At 55.1% G+C, this 21,755-nt stretch overlaps 1 protein-coding gene across 1 annotated transcript in view; it reads left to right on the top strand.

The window, feature by feature from the left end:
- Positions 1 to 1,021: 1,021 nt before the first annotated feature.
- The window catches only part of LRPAP1 (LDL receptor related protein associated protein 1), a 768,843-nt gene continuing 748,109 nt past the window's right edge, over positions 1,022 to 21,755 (top strand). Inside the window, exon 1 of the mRNA XM_050792158.1 lies at positions 1,022 to 1,025. The gene's annotated coding sequence lies outside the window, so the exon portion shown is untranslated. The remainder of the gene's footprint in view (positions 1,026 to 21,755) is intronic.

The raw sequence follows: 21,755 nt of genomic DNA on the forward strand, positions 1-21,755 counted from the left end.
TCACCCTGTAAGCATCCACGTCCAAGGGAGAGTGATATCAAATAGCAAATTAAAATACCATGACGACTTTAGAGAGAGACAGAGAGAGAGCTCTGAAGGGAGGATAAAGATTTCCTCCTGCTTGTTGAACAGCTGTGCGTTTTCATTTTGCCCAGGATCCTGGGCCTACAGGGAGGCCCCCAGAAGAGCTGCCTACAGGAAGCCCCCTGGGTTTTCTCTCCTCCCTTGACTGAGCTCCCCACTGCAGACCCCAGTCAGAGGGACACGCCTGGCCAGAACCAAGGTCCCAGCAATTCAGCAGCAGCCCTGGCAGGCTCTGGCAGGTGATGCCAGCCAGCTCGGCTGCTTCTCCTGGTGATGTGTCTGTATTTTGTCATCCCTCTAGACTGTGCACTCTTGGAGACCAAAGACCACAACTCTCAGTCATTTGTTCTGCAAGTGTGTGTTAAGCAGCTTCTTTGGGGCAAGCCCTGTGCTTGGCTTGTTGAGGGTAGAGCTGTAAACCAGGGAAATAGGCCCTGTGCTTATGGGGATGGTAGGCATCAAGCTGAAAGTAGCCCCCCAAATCCTCCGATTGCCTGTGAGGGAGTAAAGTCTACAGAGGAAAGGAGCCATTTCTGTGTCCCCTGCAAACCCAGCACATGCGGTAGTTGTGCCTGGAATGGCTGCGTGGAGACATGGAAAGAGTAGCTAATCAGAGCCAAGATAAATGGCACCAGGGCCAAGGACAAGGTCACCACCGCCACCGTGGGAGAAGGGGGTGATTTTAGAAACTAACAAAACTGTCCACTGTGGCTGGGGTTTGTCCTTGCATTGGCAGCGCACCTGTGCCTGTTCACATGTGGGCCTCCCCACCTCCAACACCATCCCACAGGAGGCACAGGAGCAAGGCCAGCTCATCTCACTCTGGGTGCCCCACATCCAGCACGGTCCCCGGGAACCAGCTCCCACTGAACGCGTGTGGGATAAAGAAGTAGCAGGAGCTAAACCGAGGGCTGGTACTGACTGGGGGAAAGCAGACGGGGCGGGGGACAGACAGGCTCAGCGACCATCCTTTCCTACCTCAGCCAGGCACCTGCTGAGCCACAGGGGGCAAATGCCCTGAGCCTCACTTTTCTCATTAATGAGGGTAATAGAATTTTTGCCCCAGATTTGCTGTCGGATCAAGGAAAGGGTATCAGTTGTCTGGCCCCATGTTATAAGATCAAGTCCCCTCCTCCATCCAGGTCTTTCTGGCACACACAAGTACTGGGGGATAGAGGGGAGGAGGGGCCGTCACCTCTGGCCAGGACCCCTTTCATAGCTAGGAAAGGTCCAGTGATGGAGACGGGAAGGGCAGTCTGGCGGAAGGCCGGCCTCAGCAAAGGCAGAGAGGAAGGAAAGCACGGGTATTCCTGGGACACAGAGGCAGCACAGCTGCTTGGGAGATCTGCTTGTGCTGGTGGAGCTGGGGCCTTAGCTCAGCTCTGCTGACTCTTGGGAGATCCTTCCAGAACACCGACCGTCCACCCACCCTTCCCAAGCTTGCTCAGTGGGTTTAGCCGAGCCGGGTGCAATGTAATTGGTTGCAGAGGACAAAGGGAGATCTGGGGCCAAGAAGAGCTGTCATGCTTCCCGTGACTGCTGAAGTCTGGCACACGTTCAAACTACAGAATGACTCAACTGAAAAGTGAAAGTGGCAGAGCGGGGAGATCCTTGGCAAAGACACCATGGAGACTCCTGGACCAGGAACCAGGCCGCCTGCTTCCACACTCTCCATTCATTCTGTCTGTCCATCCGCAGGCCTTCAGTCACTCCGCATGATCCGTCGCTACTGCTCTCAGTCTGGCATGGGATCTGGGAGCTGAGACCCTCCTAGCTCCTGAAGACATGTTCTTTCCTGATAGGAGAAGGCGGCCAGGGGAACGGGGAGCTGAGATCCTGCTAGGAGCTGGAGACCTGTCTTTTCCTGATAGGAGAAGGCGGCCAGGGGGGCTGGGAGCTGAGACCCTCCTAGGGCCTGAAGACATGTTCTTTCCTGATAGGAGAAGGCGGCCAGGGGGACTGGGAGCTGAGACCCTCCTAGGGCCTGAAGACCTGTCTTTTCCTGATAAAAGGAGGCTGTCAGGGGAGTTGGGAGGAACCTGGGCAGGTGGGGTGAGGTGGGGTCTTGGCTTGTAGGAAGGGCAAATTCTCAGGTGACATGTGCCCTGAGCTGGAGGTCATCGAGGAGCAGACCCCGGCCCAATTGCCCAGGGCCACACCCTGCCTGGTTGTCTGCACCATTAGCCACGTGTTTCTGGATACCAGGAGGAACGTTCCAGAGACCCCCACAAAAGGCCTCTTCTTGCTGAGACTGGCTCTTTATTGCCTTTAATCTGGCAAACCTCAGGACAAACCTTTTCCCAAGGCCTTGTGGGATGGAAACGGGGAAGACAAAGCCCTGGGTTTACAGCCCTGGCCTCCTGGGATGGACTAGATTTGGGAGGCCCAGGGAGAGAAGAGAAGACATGGTGGTGAGCACAGAGGGCAGCGTCCGGGGAGCATGCAGGGCAGGTCTGCAGTCAGGCATGGGGTGATGATGCAGCTTGAGCAGCAGTGGGGACAGAGGTAGGGAATCTGAGGACAGGTTGGGTCTGATCTGAGGGCAGTGGGAAGCCACCTGAAGTTCTTGAGCGAGGAAGTTACCTGGAACTTGAGATCCAGAAACGACCTTAGTCCCCTTGGGCCCATCAGAGTTCTTCACTTACAAGTAACGGAAGTTAAGACCAGGCGCGGTGGCTCAAGCCTGTAATCCCAGCACTTTGGGAGGCCGAGACGGGTGGATCACGAGGTCAGGAGATCGAGACCATCCTGGCTAACACGGTGAAACCCCGTCTCTACTAAAAAATATAAAAAACTAGCCGGGCGAGTTGGCGGCGCCTGTGGTCCCAGCTACTCGGGAGGCTAAGGCAGGAGAATGGCGTGAACCCGGGAGGCGGAGCTTGCAGTGAGCCAAGATGGTGCCGCTGCTCTCCAGCCTGGGCGACAGAGCGCGACTCCGTCTCAAAAAAAAAAAAAGTAACGGAAGTTGACCCTGGCCGACTCGAGCCAACAAAGAAGGTACTGAGAGCACTTGGAGCCCTTGCAGGGGTGAGGGAGATGCTGCAGGACCAGGGTCTGAAGAGAGCAGAGCGAGAGCAGGGCCCCCGGGAGGCATGAGGGCCGGAGTGTGACTTCTGCGTTCTGTGTTCTCTGCCTCCAGATTGTGCTCCGGGGAGCGAGCACCGAGGGACCAAGGGGAGTTTTGTGTGCCCCTCCCAGCCAGGCCAGGGAAGGCTCACTGATATTTCATCAAGACTGTGGGTGATTATAAGGGATGAGTCCCCAAGGAGATGTCTGTGGTCCCAGCAAATGTGGTTAGGATGTGGGGCAGGCAGAATGGGGAGTGCTCACTCCAGTCCTCATCCTCACCCCAGAGAGGGAAGTGGTTTGCTCAAGGACACAGGTGAGTCAGTGGCCAAACGGTGCCAAGTGGCCAGCTCACCAGTGACTCAGGCCTCTGTCTTCCTCTGCCAGTGGGTTGTGGGATGAGTTGAGGACAGTTTGATGAAAACAAAACTTTTGGGGATGTATAAGGTACTGAGAGCAGGTGGGACCGGACAGAAGGAAGAATGGCTCCGGGGCATGACCGTGGGCTCTGCAGTGGTGTAGATGGGTTCCAACCCCAGCATGGCCACTTGCTCTGGTGGTGTGGGACTTCACACAGGTTGCAGAACCTCTTTGATCCTCTCTCTAACAACCCTGAGGGGCATGGTAACTGTAAGCGGCCATCGTGAGCATCAGAAAGGATGACGTATGTCGTGCCTGGCACGCAGTCAGGCCCGATAGGTGCGAGTTCCTTTTGGGTCCCCGCCACAGGAAGCCGGAGGAGCTGGAAGTAGCTCCAGAGTGAAGTCATGAGCACTGGATTCAATTCCTGGCAGCTTCGCTGAAATTCGGCTCCAACCTGTCCTGGCTCCCAGACCACCAGCAGCTGTGCCACACAGTGTCTATGGCCTGACACACACTCATCTGCCATCGCCAGCATCACGTCAGCACCATGGTGTCCTTGCTATCTTGAGGGGCCTCCCATCTGTCCCTCCTACTCAATGGGAGCCCCTCGAGCTCAGAGATCACCTGTGGTCACTTTGTGCCACCAGCACCCAGCAAGGGACCCAGCATCACCAATGCCGGGTGGATGACGGATGAAGATGATGCAGTGAATGTCCCACTGCAGAAGAGCCCTGGCAAGCTCCAGTGCCAACCTCCTCTGTGCCCACAGAGGGGAGTGACTGAGCTGCCTTAAGCCTGATGTGGGATTCCCTAGTGCCTGGGGTTTCCAGCTGCCCCCAGTCCTGTTTGCACCAAAGGAGTGGGCATAGGATTGCACAGGAGCCAACACCTGCTCGGCACCTCGGTCTTTCTCTCACCAGAGGAAAAGGGAGTAAGGAGAAGGCTTTGGGGTCCCATGAGTCTGGGTCCTCGGGGCACCACCTGCCCTTGAGGGTTCTGCAGAACAGACTCACTAGCCCAGTGCACATCACTCTGCCACTCTCAAGAGTGTCCAGGGCTTACCACATCCGCCTTGAGATGCTGGGGATTTCCCAGTGAGATTTGCTGCCACACGGAAAATTCCCTCTGCTCTTACAAGAACAGGCTCACTGATAATGTTTGATTGAGGGGGCTTTTCCTGTTTTCAAAAAAATGCCCGTTTACTGTTAGATATTTGGAAACTACAGAAAAACACCATGAGGAGAGTACGAATTGCCTTTCAAAGAGAAAGAAATTTCCTGCCCTGTCTCTGGGTGTGCAGACGCGTACAGATACACAGGCTCCCACGAGCTCAGCTCGTGCACACACAGGCCCAGGAAGCCGGGGTGGCCTGGGTGGCTGTCTTGCTTCTTGCTTCCCTTTAACTCAACGTTGGATCCTGAAGGATCCTGAACACGCCCTCACACTCCTCGCCTGCGGTGAAGGCCTCTGCCTCTGTGTTTTTATTTGGTTTCAGAGTCAGCACATCCATGTGCTGCCCCCAGACAAGAAAAACAACAGAGTAACAGCCGGTTACAGAGTGCCGGAAGTTCTCAGAGTCCTGCGCCTTCTCGTGCAATCCCCTCAGCAGCCCTGGGAGAGATGGTGGCTATTATCCCTGCCTTACAGGGGAGGAAACTGAGGCACAGAGAGGTTCCGGTGGCGCAGGGGCGGGGCCTGGGCCTGTGGGCACCATGTGTGTCACCTCCCCGTGTGACCCGTCTGTCCCTTTCTAAGGTACAGAAGCCCAGAAGTTCAGACTTGATAGCACCTGTGCCATGTTTCTAGGCTGCCGAACAAAACAGCACCAGAGCGGCTTCAAACAGCAGACGCGTGTTCTGGGGGCCGGAAGTCTGGGATCCGCTGCCAGGTGGGTTGGTTCATTGCGGAGGCCTTCGAGAAAATCCATTTCATGCCTCTCCCAGCCTCTGGCGGCCCCAGGCGTTGCCCGGCTTGTGGCCGCATCCCTGCACTCCACCTGTGGGTTCCCTGGGCCTCCCCCGTGCGGGCCTGCTCCTCTTCTCTGAGCATCTTCCCCAGGTGGGCCCTGGACTCAGGGACACCGGCCACTGGATTTAGGGCTCACTTGGACAATTCAGCACGATCTCATCTCAAGATCCTTAAATTAATTGTGCTAAGAGCTTTTTCCAAAGGTGGTGACATTTGGGCCCCCATTCATTCAAAGTCCCCTGGCGTTTAGAGTGGTGTCTGTATAGCTGAGCTTCTCAGAGCACCAGGAGGTCTAACCCAGGCACTTCCTTGGGCTCTGAGGTCATGAGTTCCTTCATGCATTTAGCACTGAGCCAAGTTGATGGTGTGCAAGGCTGTGGGGACAAAGGGACAAAACATGGACCCTGCCTGCATGGGTTGACAGCCCTAGACATGGAGTGGCCAGTGTGGTGAGTCCCAGCCCAGAAGAGTGAGTCTGTGATGGACACTACACTGGGGTTCACCCCCAGGCCCCTAGAGCTGGTACGGGCAGGGCACATAGGCCATGAACCACAGGAGGCGTGGGGAAGTGCCTCCACATCCAAACCACCCACTTCCCTGCCCCTGCCCTGCCAAGGCACCAGGAGAGCCACTTTCCTCCCCTCCTGGGCTGTGGGTCCCTTGGGGAAGTGTCACTGATTAAAGCATGAGGCAACGGGCTTCTGCGACCTCATGGCTGTCCCTACTGCCCTGACCCCGGCCTGCGGAGAAGCCCAGGGCAGAAGCACCGGCATTCCTGTCTAGCACCCGGCTCCTGTTAACATGGATGTCCACCTGTCATTCCGATTCTTCCCCTCGATGACCCTGTTCACACCCTAGGGTGCGGCCCATTTCTCTGGAAGGCTTTGGGTTTCTTATGCACATTGCTCCCCTTTCGCAAGCCCCCAGCCTGGCAAGGGATAGTATCAGGGTCCACCTTGGGGGACTGATGGGGTTAGGCTTTTTGTTCCCACCCAAATCTCATCTTGAATTGTAATCCCCATAATTTGTATAATCCCCACATGTCACGGGAGAGACCAGGTGGAAGAGGTTGGATCATGGGGGTGGTTCCCCCCATGCTGTTCTCGTGATATTGAGTGAGTTCTCGTGAGATCTGATGGTTTTATAAGGGGCTCTTCCCCCCTTTGCTCAGCACCTCCTCCTGCTGCCTTATGAAGAAGTTGCCTTTATTCTCCTTCACCTTCTGCCATTACTGTAAGTTTCCTGAGGCCCTCCCAACCCATGCTGAACTGTGAGTCAATTAAACCTCTTTCTTTATAAATTACGCAGTCTCGGACAGTTCTTTATAGCAGCATGAAAACGTACTAATACGGGGACCTAAAATGTTCTGTTGTACCCTTCCCATAGGGCAGGAGCTAAATGCCACCCACCTCTGCATGACCCAGGAAGCCTGCTCAGGTGACTTGAGAGGGCAAAGCTTCAAGGTGACTTTCTGTCCCTTTCTGCACAGAAGCAGCTGCTGCTTGCACAGTTTAAAATAGACAGTCTCTGCCTTAACATATCTCAGGCTCCATTCCTGACCTGGGAGAGCAGGTGTGGTCCCTGCCCTCCTGGAGTCTGGCAGTGAAGAGGCGAGTTAACCCGCCGTTGTGAATTGTCCTGCTGACAGCCCACACCACACAGGCCATGTGCTGGAGTGGGGGAAAGAGAATGTCTCTGGAGAGCCTGTGCTGGGGCTCCAACAGACCTGGAGGGTCAGGAAGTGAGGTGTCACCTGAGGCCTGGAAGGAGACCCAGCATAGCCAGTCAGGGAGCAGTTAGTAGGCTCATGATGGGGACAGCAAGTGCAAAGGTCCTGTGGTTGGGGGGCTGTGGCAGATTCTAGGAATGGGGGTGGAGGCAGAGAGGAGAACAGGGCCTGGTCAGATGGAGCCTCATAAGCCCTGTGGTGGGGTTTCGAGCTTATAGAAGTCACAGAGAATCCTTGATGGGATTTAAGAGTAGAAGGAGTGGGGCCAGGTGCATATCCAAAGAAATTCCTGGGAGGCGTGGGGGGAATGGGACCTGAGGCATTTAACAAAGGAAAGGCCTGGTGCTGATTGGAGGCACTGGGGAGGGAGCGTTCAGGGCTATTCTCCAGGTTGGACTCTGGGTGCCTAGGCGGGTGGAGGTGCGCAGTCATGGTGGGGGCCGGGGGACTCCTCGCTCCCAGATCCTGGTCAGCACCGCCTTGGCCTGGCTGCCTGGTGATGACGCTGCTCTGCATGACTGTCCCCAATGTTGTTTTCCCCAGGGCAGTTGGCTTGCACTTCCTGTCCTATTTACTTGGGGGTGGAGCTGAGCGTGTCCCCGGCAGTGGGGGCACCAGGGTCTGCAGGACGCGGGGCTGGAATTGGTCCTTGCAACCCCAGGTCGGCAGCAAAGAGCAATAACGACTTCCAGAAGGGCTGCTGGAGATTCCTCGAACGTCTAGAGAGCAAACCGTGGCCCAGCGGTTTCCTGTGATCGCTGCTCCCTTAGGACTTTTCCCAGCTGCTTGCAGGATTGGCCACATCCGGACTCCACCAGGGCCTTGACCGCACCCACGTCTCCTGTGTCTCCCAGGACTAAGGCAACAGCCTCGCTGAGGTCCTCTGACCCTCCCCTGCTCTGTTAAAGCCCCTCGAGGCTTCGCATCTCTAGAGGAAGAACTTAAACTCCATGACCTCGCTTCCTGGGGCACCCCCTCCCTGGCCTGCCCGCCATGGCCACTTGCTGTTCCTCACCCTAGCCGGGCACACGACCACCCCAGGGTGTCCCCATCGAGGGTCCTTCTTCTCCCCGGACAGCCCTGTGCTGTCTCTCTATTCTCTGTTCAACGTCACCTTCTCAGCAAAGCCGTCCCAGACCTCCCTTTTAGAACACCCCTCTACTACTTGCTTCCTTGAGGACGGCAGCTGCCCCACCCTCCCCACGGGAATTCCACCTTGTCCCCAGGCTGCCAGGACTTGCTGGGCATTCCTGACACAGACACAGCCACCCCTTCTGGAACGTATTCCGTCCTCCCCTTGTGTTCCCCACCTTCCTTTTGGCCTGCCCCTCATGCCTTTCCTTCCAGGAATATTTACTTTTCCAGCCTAATCTTCCCTTCCAGGGGTGGGGTAAGAGCAGGACTCTGTGGCTAATGGGATAATACACCTGTGTGGACTCCTCCCACCCCCTCCACATCCAAACCACCCACTTCCCTGCCCCCGCCCTGCCAAGGCACCAGGAGAGCCACTTTCCTCCCCTCCCCATGTGTTGAAGCGGAGTCTTCTTTAGCCAAAAAGTGGTGGGGGCAGGTGTCTCAATCAGCAGAGGCTCACAAGCCAAAGTGTGAGGACATGCCCAGGGAAAACACAAACACATGTCCCAGGGGCGTCTGTGACCTGCACTTTCCAAAGGTTTGGGAACTCAGTATTTAAGGGGAAGGGAGCACTTAAGGAGAGGGAAGGCAGGAGGGGTAGACAGTGAGGCAGATGCTGACACTCTTGTGAGACTGAGTAAATGTACATTTGATGTAAGATAAGGTGAACGAGTAAAGAGAAGGGGGAGAGGGGACAGTCAGCCGTGCATCTGGCTGGGGACAGGCGGGGAGGTGACTTCTGATCTTGTCCTTCTTCTGTACGGGGGAAGATATGCTTGCAATCGATAGGCTGAACGGCGGCCTCCTCAAGATACGTCCACATCCCAGGACCTGTGGCCGTGACCTCATTTGGAAAAGGATCTTTGCAGATGTGATTGTGTATCTTGAGATGAGACTGTGATTTCGGGCCCCAACATTACTAAGTTAAAGGGAGAAGTCCAGCTGGGAACTGCTTGGGGCCAACCTGCCTCCCATTCTGTTCAAAGTCACCTCTCTGCTGACTGAGATAAATGCAGATCTGATTCCTCCTTTGGAGAGGCTGATCAGAAACTCAAAAGAATGCAGTCATTTGTCTCCTAGCCACCTACAACCTGGAAGCCTCCTCCCCATTTGGAGTCTTCCCGCCTTTCCAGACTGAACCAATATTCATCTTGCAGATGTTCATCGATGTCTTGTGTTTCCCTAAAATATATAAAACCAAACTGCGCTCTGACCACCTTGGGCACATGTCGTCAGGACCTCCTGAAGCTGTGTCATGGGTGTGCATCCTTAACCTTGGCAAAGTAAACTTTCTAAAGTAACTGAGACCTGCCTCAGATTTTCGGGATGATCTGGTGAACTCTAAATCCTATGGCAAGTGTTCTCATGAGAGACAGAAGAGAAGGCACCAACACAGGGGGAGGAGGAGGCCACACACGGAGATGGATGCAGGGAGTGGAGCTGCATGGCCACAGCCAAGAGACGTCTGGGACTACCAGGAGCCGGGAGAGGCAGGAAGGAGCCAGCCCTGCCATACCTTGATTTCTGACTCCTGGCTTCCTGAGCTGTGAGAGGATGGTGTTTTTAACTATCTCTCACACCCCCTCTTGGGGTGAGCTGCTTGGGAACCCAGGGTGTGGAAGAGGAGGCCAGGCGAAGAGTCCGGAAAGGGCCCAGAGAGGGGACCTCAGAGCTTCCACGACGACATGGAGGTTGCAACTCCATAGACAGGTCCTTCGACCTCAGGTTCACCGCATCACACTTTCCTTACCTGTAAAATGGGTGAATGGCGCCCTCTTTGGCTGTTTTGAGGATTTGGTAGCCTGCTGTAAACCAAACTAAAATTCAAAGGTTCCCCCAACAATCTGAATGGACTTCCTCCTCGGCCAGGGTGATCTAAAGTTTAACCTGAAAGACTGCTTCAGGCCATGACAGGAAGTGGGGGTCGAATGTGCCTCATTGTACCCTCCCTGAACTGCTCCTGAGATCAGCGCTTGAGAGATTTTGCAGACCCTGCACTTGATGGATCAGCCGGCACCACCCAGATCAATAAACTGGCTCCTCTGATCTTGTGGTCCCCACCCAGGAACTGACTCAGCACAACAAGACAGCTTCCGCTCCCGATGATTTCACCCCTGAGCAGTCAGCGCTCCTGGTTCACTGGCTTCCCCCTCACCGAGTTATCCTTAAAAACTGCTCCCTGAATGCTCAGGGAGACTGATCTGAGTCACACAACTCCGGTCTCCCGCACAGCCGGCCCTGCGTGAAATACACTTTCTCTTGTGATTCCCGTCTTGATGAATCAGCTCTGTCTAGGCAGCAGGCAAGGTGAACCCCTTGGGCGGGTACACTGAAAGCCTCTACCTTCCTCACCTGTGAAATGGGCTTGTGCCTTTTCTTGGGCTGAGACGGCCAATGAGGTGGCATTGAGGCCAGTGTCTGGCTCAGGGCCTAGCAGAGCCTGCAGGCTCTCAGAGCAGGAAAGTCTCATTCCCACGAGATCAGGAGGAGGACAAGGAAAAGCAGGGACTGCCTCTGGGAGCAGCGGGACCTGCCGTGTGAGCTCTCTTGTCCTCTGGCTGCATGGCCCCTGGAGGTGTCTGGACATGCCATGGTTTAGACAGGCTCCCTGGAGGCAGCTGCATGCCTGGTGCTGCAGGACAGGGTAAGCCCCACACATGGAAATGAGGGCGGAGGGCGCATCTGGACACGTACCCTGGGGCTGTCTGGGGTGGGCCCAACAAGGCTTGGTGTTTATCTTCTGTCTCCCACAGGCAGTGGTTGCTGGGGTCGGCCGCTGCCTCCTCCAGAGCAGATTGTTCCACACTCGGGAACGTCTTGTGCGGGGTGATGCTATGCGTCAACTCACGGGGGCTCGGGGGGGTCCAGGTAGCTGCTGGTGCGACATTATTTCTGGGTGCCTGAGAGGTGTTTCTGGAAGGGATTAGCCTTAGAATGAGGAAACTGAGGAAAGAAGACGGCCCTCCCCAGTGTGGGTGGCATCATCCCATCTACTCTGGGTCCAGATGGAGCAAGGCAGCGGAGGAGGGAGGCACTGGTTCTCTGCCTCCCGGAGCTGAGACGTGCACACCTCCTGCCAGTGGGCCTTGGCACCTGGTGCTCCCAGTTCTCAGGTTGCGGGATTGATTGAGTCATACAACCCGCTTTCCTGGGTCTCCAGGGTGCAGACGGCAGATTTCGGGCCTTCTTGGTCTCTATAACTGCGGGAACCAATTCCCGTAAAAATCTCTCTCCATCCTCTCTCCCCTCTCCCCTCTCTCTCTGTCGTATTGGTTCCGTTTCTCTGGAGAACCCTGACTCAGACCTCTGGGGAGGCAGCTGTGTCCTGGTTGGAAGCTTGGAGTCGACCAAGATGAGAGTGTTTACACCATGAAAATTGGCAGGAGTTATAGCAGGGCCTTTCACAGTTCCTTTCCTTACCGGCCCCCCGGCACAGGAGGAAAGGCAGGTGACTCACCTGTGCCCAGCACCTTCTTTTCCTCCCAAGAGAAACTGCTCTTTTCACATAGGGCCCCAGGCTTCCCCTCTCAGAACCCCACATTACACCTGCTCTTTTCTGACGCGTGCCATCCAGCGGACACATCTTGCGCACTGCTGACTGGCGGGCCCAGGGAGCGGTCGCATCTCCTGAGTCTCTGTGTGTTGGGGGGGAGACTTGGCAGCTTCTGCTAATACATGAGCAGCTTGTACCTCCTTTTTCCCATGACCATGCCAAAGGGTGGCTGCCTGAACCCCACAGCTGGCAGGCATCAGGGCTGGACAGAGAAGGCAGAACCCATGACCTACTGGCTCTCTGTCCTGCCCCCAGAGCCCAAACACAGTGTTTGTTGATTGGGAAAACACGCAGGGCTGAATGAAAGCACCTTGCAGGCCCTCCCTGCCTAAGCTTCTTTGCTTCTGGGCCTGCTGCCTTCCAGGAAGCGTCCCCAGACACTGTTTCCTGGAACCTGGAGGACACGGCCTCTCACTGAAGAGCTCCTGGTTCCGGAATCGGCACCACCCAGAAGGTGGCAGGATTCTGGGCCCGTCGGCAGCAGCGGTCTTGCTCTGGGATGGTTTGCCTTGTGAGGCAGAAAGCCCTCGGCCACCTCTGTGTGTGGGGGTGGGAGGCTGGGGTCAGGGGGGTGCATGGAGTTTTCAGATCACAGCCCAGCCCTTGTCAGTGGCTGCCCCGGAACCTGACAGTGACCTTAGCTTCCGTGAGCAGTGAGCCAGGGGCTCTGCAGCCTCCCTGCTGTGGCCTCCTCCTTGGCCTCGCTTGTCCCTGCCCCACCTGCTGCCAACACTTTGCTGTGACAGTGATAAAGGCTGCCAAGTTGGGACAACCTGCACGGAGGCTGAGGCCAGAAGTTGAGGCCCAGGGTCTAGGAGTGGGTTCTATCTGCCCTGTTCCTGGGGCTGAGCCTGGCTGGACACCCCCTCCCACCCCGCTGCACGTTTCTCTGCCAGCTGTCTTCACTGGGGACCCTGGTTGGCGGTTTCAGCCTTTTGGCCTGAGCTTTCTGGGAGGTAGCATGAGTTTGGCCCCATTTCCTGCTCTGTCTCTTGCATTCCCTTCCCCCTTCTGCCTTCCGCCATGGGATGACCATTCACCAGACGCCAGTGCCATGCTCTTAGACTTCGCAACCTCTGGAACCAAATAAACTTCTGCTCTTTATAAGTCATTCAGGCTGCAGTATTTATTCTGCTATAGCTGCAGAAAGTGGATGAAGACAGCAAGCCTGTTTGAAGAAATTAACTTCCCCATTATTGCCCGATTTATTTGGAGGAATGACATGTTCCCAAGTCTAATGTCACCTTCCCTGTTGACTAGCATGGGAAAAACATTTCTTTTTCTATTCCTGTTTTTCATGGCAAGGGGAAGAACCCTGACATTCTGTGAAGGCACGTTCCAGAGATTTCTACAGTAGGGAAATTTCATGCCTTAAGTTTTGTCCGTAAATTGGGTTAACCTCCTTTCAAGGTACAGCCTCTCATTCCTAATAAGCAAGGGAATCGGTGAGAACTGTGGGCTGTGGGCCTGGATCTTCCATTTTCATAGAGCGAGATGTATTTTGAGCTGGACTGGCAGAGACTGGGAGCTGCTCCTTCGTTGCCTGGCCCTTCTTCTTTCTTTCTGACAGAATCCTGATTTTATGCTGCCCCACTGTCAACCTGGAAAGCAGAAACCCATTCAGGGATTTCAAGCAGGTGGGATTTAGTCCAGTGCAGTGGTCAGAGCATTTGGAAGGGCTGCAGGAGTGAGAGGAAACACAAGGAATGCTCCAACATCAGAGGCTGCTGAGGCAGCGGGGCTGACCCCGAGTCTGGGGTTGCTGGTGGAGATGATGTCAAGCCCAGTTCAGGGGTTACTGAAAAGCTGCTGCCTTGGCCAGCTGCAGCCACTATCAGGGACATTGCTGCTGCCATTGCAGGCATCTAGAGACATCGTGAAGAACTGGAAACAGCAGGAGAGTTCCCCTGTCTCCTCCTTCCCCGCCCACATCTCCTACTGCAGGACCCTAACTGGAGGCAGCTGGCCTGGGAGGCTGAGGAGTGCAGATTCTGATCATTTATGGCAGGAATGAGGCTGAGAGCAAAACAGCAAGTGACCAGCCCAGTGGTGATGCACTCGCTTAAGAGACAGCGTCCTCATCTTCCCTTGTCACCCAGGATGGTCAAAGAGATGTAATGGGAGTCACTGAATATGGCTACTGGGAAATCTTCAAAGGATCACAGGCTGTTTGTTTTTGTTTGTTTGTTTGAGACTGAGTCTCACTCTGTTGCCCAGGCTAGAGTGCAGTGGCAGGATCTCAGCTCACTGCAACCTCCACCTCCTGGGTTCAAGTGATTCTCATGCCTCTGCCTCCCAAGTAGCTGGGATTACAGGCATGCACCACCACGCCCAGTTAATTTTTATATTTTTAGTAGAGACGGGGTTTGGCTGTGTTGGCTAGGCTGGTCCCAAACTCCCGGCCTCAGTTGGTCTGCCTGCCTTGGCCTCCCAAAGCGCTGGGATTAGAGGCCACTGGGATTATGAGCTACTGTGCCCAGCCATTGACAGGCTATTTGTATATATCCTTTCCTTCTGCCTTCCCTTTCCTTCTGCTTTCTGCCTGGAACTTGGAATGTGATGGCTGGAGGTCTAGCAGCTGTATTGTGGCAGGAGGTGATCTTGAAGATGTAAGCTATTCTTTAAGGACAGTGGAACAGAAGGATGGAGCCTGAGTCTCTGATGATCATGGAGCTGCCAACTAGTCCTGGATTTCTTCCCTCTGGACTCCCATATGCAAGAGACAAAACTCTCTATCTTATTTGGGTTTTCTCTTCATATGCAGCAGAGCCAAATCCTGATTGGTGTGTTGATTTTAGCTGTTACCTTACAGGACTGACATGCAAGTACCCCCTGCATAAGATGGGGGTAAGAAATGTCTATTCAGTCTGTTTGTTGGAAGGATTGCACCATGGGTGGCCAACCATGGCCTAGGACCTGACTTAAGAATGCCAGTTGCCCTTGGAAGGGAGTGGGAGTGTGCATCCTGGGAAGCTATCTCCTGATTGGGAATGAAGAATGAGACTTTTGGTGTGGCTTCTGGGCTCACGTTAATTATTGTGAATTAATGTTGGGGTTTCCAAGGAAGCAGCTCAGGCCTGGAATGGGGCATGGTGGTGCTAAGACAGCCCCTGGTCCCGAGTTCAGTGTGGTGGCCCACATGAGTGGGTGATTGCAATGCAGTAGGAGAAGGGACAGTGAAGGCTGTGGGTTTACTCCTACTCACACCCTCAGCTGGCTGGACCGCAGGGCCCGTTTCCTGGGGGTGTGGCTCTAATCGGCTGCACTTCTTTCCAGATGCTTCCCAGCCTGCCCTCCGCGTCTTCACTGCTTTATCTCAGCTGCCCATGACTTAAGTCCCTCTCATGCCCACAACTCTCCTGGAGTTTTCTCCCTGCCAAGGACATCCCCATCCTCCCGACTATCCAACTCAAACCCTCAGAGGCATCTGTGGCTTCTCTTGCTCCGTCCTCTTGCTTCTCAGTCCAGCTGCAGGTCCTGTCCCTCTTCTTGGACATCAGCCTTTGCTTAGATACCTCCAGGAATGGGAAACTCACTTACTGGTAAAGTAATTCATTCCTTCATTCTAATAGCCTTAAATTTCTTCCTCTTAACCTCAGGTCTTTGCGCATGCCATTCCCTCAGCTGGAGCGCTCTCCCAACTCCACCCCAGCCTCTGCTCTCCACTGCCTCTGACTCTCCGCCAGGCCTCACCTCTAGGGAACCATTGCAGACCCTTCCTCAATCTGGGGCACGTGCTCCCCCTGGGTCCTGACAGCCTCAGGCCTGTGGGCAGTAAGGTCTCTCTGGGCATGGTGCCTTTAAATGACCCAAGGAGGGGACTTCTCACCCTCCTGCCTGGTGCCAGGTATGCAGGGACCCCAGATGATAGTTGGAGTTTTGGCAGGTGCTTCTAGGCTGCTGGTTGAGGAGCTTGCCCAGCCTCTATTGCCTCACACATGCCAGCATCGCTGCTGTGGGTAACCTGAGGCTGGCGACTGCACTGCATCTGCTTCTATGTCCCCAGGCCCAGCAGGTGCCAGCCCAGAGCTGATGCTGAGTACACATCTGTTGAGTGAATGCAAGGGTGACCCCAGTCCTTGTCCTAATAACTCATCTGTGGCCTCCATAGTTCTCTTCCAGCATGGGCTCTGCTTCCCACATGTAAAAGGGGCATGTGCCATCTCCCAGGGTGGTTGTGAGTCCTAAATGAGAAAATAGTCTGGGGAGCCTCAGTTTCCCCATTGGTAAAATGAGCGACGGCATCTGCCATCTCCAAGTGCACATGAGCTATAGCATCAAGAATTGTAGGGCTGGGCCTGACCTAGATTCTGGAGCTGCAGGGCCAGGGATGAGCCCCAAAGGCCAGAGCCCCACGCCAGGCTGCCCCTGCAGCCAGAGCTGCCACCTCAGCATTGGTGCCCAGCACAGACCAGCTGTTTCCTGCATCAGCCACCCCGCCTGGGAGGTCTCCAGCTCTTGAAAGGTGGGAAGAGAGCTCTGGGGACCTTGCCAGGCAGCCAGCGTGGTCTTGGGGCTGCAGGTGCCTGGAAGGGAGGGTGCAGGATAGCATCTTCATCAGCAGATCCCAGGGGCCAGGTTCCCTGGAACTGCATCCCCTCTGATCCTGGCTCCTGGCCCTGGAGCTCTGGCAGGCTGGCTAGGCCAACGGCATCAGCGGCAGCTTTTCCTGTTCCTGATGTGGCTGTGAAGGGGAGGGGCAGCCGGAGAGAAATACTGAGAGTTCTTTTTTTTTTTTTTTGATGGAATCTCACTCGGTTGCCCAGGCTGGACTGTAGTGGTGCCATCTCAGCTCACTAACCTTCGCCTTCCGGGTTCAAGCGATTACCCTGCCTCAGCCTCCTGAGTAGCCAAGATTATAGGTGACCACCACCATGCCTGGCTAATTTTTCTATTTTTAGTAGAGACGGGGTTTCCCCATGTTTGCCAGGCTGGTCTCAAACTCCTGAGCTCAGGTGATCCACCTGCCTCAGCCTCCATAAGTACTGCGATTACAGGTATGAACCACTGGGCCCGGCTGGCAGTTCTGACTAGTTCTACAAATAATGACTAGAGGACTAAAAGCTTGGGCAAGTGCTCAAAGTACCATTAGGATGGCAATGCTCAGGACGCCACCTGGCAGGGAGCGAGGGCTGCAAGAGTGAGCCATGACTGTGGCAGGAGGAATTCCAAGGTGGCCCCAAGATCCTGCACCCTAGTGTACCATCCAGTATAATCCAGGGGATGTGGGCCCGCCGTGAATCTGCGGGGATTTTGCGGCTGTGACTAGGTTATCTCCTGGTACTGTGGACTTTAAGAAAGGGGGATTATCCTGGGTGGGCCTGGCTAATCTTCGGAGGCTTCAAACCGACCGGGCTCCTCCAGGAGGGAGGGACTTTACAGGAGGGACCGTTCTTGCTGCTCTGAAGATGGGGCTCCACCTGGCAGGGACCTGGGCGGGAATTCTAGCTGCCGAGAGCAAGCCCTGCCAGCAGCCCTGGGAGACCAAATTCCACCGAACCTGAGAGCTTGGAGGAAGCCCCCGCGTTTCGGATAAGATCACAACCCAGCGGACACCATCACTGCAGCCTTGTGAGTTGCTGAGGACCTAGCTGAGCCCTGCCCGGACTTTTGCCCTGCAGAAATGAATACATGGATGTGGGCTGAAGCGGATCATTCCTTACACAGCATAGGAAACTAACACCTAAGGAAAAGGGGTGGCCTCTGACTCCTTCCTCTGGCCTTCCACGTCCTCGCTGGCGCCCCGTCCCTTCTGTCTGGTGCTATCTGCTCTTGTGCGAGGCCTTCTCCTGCTCCTGGTGCCCACCCATAAAGCCCCATGCATCCTGCCAGGCTGTGTTCAACCAGGCCTGGAGGAGCCTTCCCTGACCCCAGCGACCCCCAGGGCACTGCCGATTCCTGGGCCAGCCTGACTCCAGCACGGGTTCTGCCTTGAAGGGTCCTCCTCCTCCACAGTGTGTGTTGAATGAATGGATTTTAAACTACAATTGACCCTTGAACAACATGGGTTTGAACAGTGTGGGTCCACTTACACATGGATTTTCACCCACCTCCGCCACCCCTGAGCCAGCAAGATCAGCCCACTTCCTCTTCTTCCTCAGCCTGCTCATGGAGAAAACGATAAAGATGAAGACCTTCATGGCGGCCGGTGTCCACAGTGAGTACATCTCTTCTTTCTTATGATTTTCTTCATGTTTTCGCTAAAGGTAGATTGTCAGATTCTTCCTTCATTGTTAGAACACAGTATGTATTTGTGTTCAGTGACTGTTGATGTTATCAGTAAGGCTTCTGGCCTACAGTAGGCTCTTAGTTAAGTTTTGGGGGTGCCAGCCGGGCACGGTGGCTCACACCTGTAATCCCATCACTTTGGGAGGCCAAGGCGGATGGATCACTTAAGGTCAGAGTTTCAAGACCAGCCTGACCAACATGGCAAAATCCTGTCTCTACTAAAAAATCCAAAAATTCACTGGGCGTGGTTGTGCGCACCTGTACTCCCAGCTACTTGGGAGGCTGAGGCAGGAGAATCACTTGAACCCGGGAGGCTGAGGTTGCAGTGAGCCGAGATCGGGCCACTGCACTCCAACCTGGGCAACAGAGTGAGACTCTGTCTCAAAAACAAAAACAAAAACAAAACAAAAACACACACACACACACACACAGTTTTGAGGGAGTCAAAAGTCATACACAGATTTTTGGCTGCCCAGGAGGTTGGTGCTCCTAACCCCACATTATTCAAGGGCCAACTATAATTCCTAAGGATTGCTCTGGTGCTTGGAGGCCCTGGGTTCCCCTGGGGCAGGCCTGCACCCAGGAGGGAGGCTGCTGGGACTGGCCACCTGGGACTGTCTCCCTCCTCTCCAGTGTCTCTTGGCAAGGGGGGACTGGCAGGGCCTGCCTTGGGCGCTCCAGCCGTGCCACCAGCCTGCACAGGAAATCATTTCAAGCTGTTCTTTAAGACTGAAAATACCTAAGAGGGCTGATACGTATTTTTCCACGAGTTCTCCGGGGGTAACTAAACAGAAAATTGTTTTGAAAACAGCATTTTTAAAACATGGCATAGGGATGTCATAAAGAAGGGATATCAAAGAAGTAAAAATAAATATACAGAAAATTAGAGGAAAAAAAAAGATCAATGGGGGCCCATGACCAGAGAGATGGACGCTGATCTTTTGATGAACATCATTTCAGGGTCTTCTCTGGGCACATGAAGGTCACCCCCCTCCACACACACACATACCTCCACACTACAAACCCTCCTGTGCCCAGATGTGGACGCATAGCGAGATCATATGATATGTCATGTATAATCTCCTGTGTTATTTTTTAAATCACCTCCATAAGCCTAGGCAGATTCTTGTGCCCATGAATGTGGAGGTGGCTCGTGGATCTCACAGCTCCTGGTGTTTCCTTGTGCAGGGAATCCACTCTCCAGGTGTGTGTTACATAAACACTGCCAACCTCTGCGCATGCAAAGCATTGGACTCCTATGCTAGGCTCCTCGGCGTTAAATGTCTGGACGAACAGCTGTCAGACTTTATAGGCACTCAATAAATGATTGTGGAATGGATTTAGAATTGTCTGTGCCTAAGGATAAGCCTGTTTTTAACATCGATGCCCAGACGGCCCCTCCCTGCCAGCAAGGTGAGTGAAAATCCTGTGTCCATTTTTCCCATCACCGTTGGGAGACAATTTTACCGACCTCATGGTGAAGGGCTCTGTCTCTTCTTTCCCTATCTTTAAGGACTAGGACATGGGGACTCCCCCACTTTTTGTTTTTTTTTTTTGAGACAGTTTTACTTTTGTTGCCCAGGCTGGAGTGCAGTGGCGTGATCTCATCTCACTGCAACCTCTGCCTCCTGGGTTCAAGCTATTCTCCTGCCGCAGCCTCCTGAGGAGCTGGGATTACAGGCACCCACCACCACGCCTGGCTAATTCTGTGTTTTTAGTAGAGATGGGGTTTCACCACGGTGGTCAGGCTGGTCTCAAACTCCTGACCTCAGGTGATCCACCCGCCTCGGCCTCCCAAAGTGCTGGGATGACAGATGTGAGCCACTGCACCTGTCCGGGACCACCTTTCACACAGTTTTGCTGTGGCCCATCTATGTACAGTATTTACGTGTTTTTGTTTTTGTTTTGTTGTTGCTGGTGAATTTCCTGTTCATTTACTTTGTCAGTTTTCTGTTGGGTATTTTTTTCCTCTTATAAAAACAAACAAACCTGGAGAGTTCTTCTTGTGTGACTGGTCCCGAGGCCTGGAGGGGAGGAGGGGCGTGAGCATTTTGTGCAGAAAGTCCGAGGGCAGTGTGACCGGAGCATCCAATGAGGGCGTCCTCGGGTTCCTCACTGTGGCGGGAGGCCTGGCCAGCAGGTCCTGTGAAGAAGTGGAAAGTGGGTTCTGGGAGGGAATTTTTAGTGAAAGGAAGAAGGTTCTCAGACTGCCAACCCTTCATGGCATGTGGAAAGAGAGGTTACTTACCCGAAAGCCAACACCATCACAAGGCAGCCAAAATGGGCAGGGGCCATTGGCAGCCTCAATTTTCTCATCTGTGAAGTGGGTGCTGTGAGCCTGCTTCCCTGCCACATTCGGGCTCGGGTCCTTGGCATCCTCTCCTCGGGACAAGTGGGGCAGCCCTTCCTCAGCTCTGGGCCCCCTGTGCTCCTCCCACCCAGCTTCCGCTCAGCAGAGGACCCTTTAAAGCATCTGCCCCCGCCGGCCCGCTGCTTTGGGAATCCAGCTCCAACAAGAGACTTCGAGCCGCCCCCAGCCCACCAGGGCAATGTTTGGCACCCATGCCGCTCCCTCTGCCAGGGTCACTCCTCCGGCCTGCTCCCAGCTCCCACCCCAGCCCAGAGCTCTTGGCACAGGCCCCTCCCACTGAGAGCTCGCCCTGATGCTCGAGGCTGGGCTGGGGGCCTCCCATCTGTCCCTCCTGAACCCTCACCTCCCTGTGCCCGGGTCTGTCTCTCTGTGCACCCCGGAGGCCACTCTTCCTTGATCACTGCTGTGACCCACCACCTGCCTGAGACCCTGGGAGCTGGCTCAAGTGTGATCGGGGGGCACTGATTAAGCAGGTTATGGGCAGTGCCACCTGGCCGTCAGCTCGCCCACCCTGTCGCCGGGACTGGCTTCCTGGCTTGGCACAGAGTTTGGCTGGCTTTCCCACCGAGAGGCGGCAGTGATGAAGAATGGCCCAGGGACAGTGCTGGGGCTCATGGAAGGGCAATGAGGGTCAGCTGGGCCCTCTGCTTCCTGGCCTTCCACAGAGCCACGGGTCACCTTCTCTGCCTCAGCCTCAGCTGTGCTCCAAGGAAGGGGGTGAAGTTTCCCAATGTCCCACGTTTCCAGGGTGGGAGTTGGGATCTGGGGGCAGTAGAGAGGCAGGGGCGCCATGCTGGGGATGCACTGTTAGAATGGCCATAGTGGCAGCTGCCGTACACTCTTGCCCTCCCTCCCCCAGCCCCACCCAGGCCTGCCTTGTCCCTGACTCACCCAGGCCTGTCTGGGAAGTCCGACCAGAGCCACCATGCAGAATTCAATCATCCTGAGTGTGGAGCCAGGCCCAGCCCTCACTGGCCGCAGCTCGGCCCCCATTTCCCTGGCCAGCGCCCAGCCACAGGGCGGGTGAGAATCCTTGGCATCTTGGCATAGGTTTGTTGGTTCCAGAGTCGGGCTGTGCCGGGGGGTTGTGCTGCTTCCCCCATTTTGCAGACAGGGATGCTGAGGCTCAGTGAGGGTGAGGACTCCCCCGGGTTGCAGAGCCTGCCCAAAGCTGGGTCTTCTGGCTCCAAGTCGGGAGCACACTGCACACCTTCATGCCGTGGGACAGGCCTTGAAGCTCTCCATGAAGGTGTACATTG

Source organism: Macaca thibetana, chromosome 5 (genome assembly GCF_024542745.1).
Source record: "Macaca thibetana thibetana isolate TM-01 chromosome 5, ASM2454274v1, whole genome shotgun sequence".
Lineage (NCBI taxonomy): Eukaryota > Metazoa > Chordata > Mammalia > Primates > Cercopithecidae > Macaca > Macaca thibetana.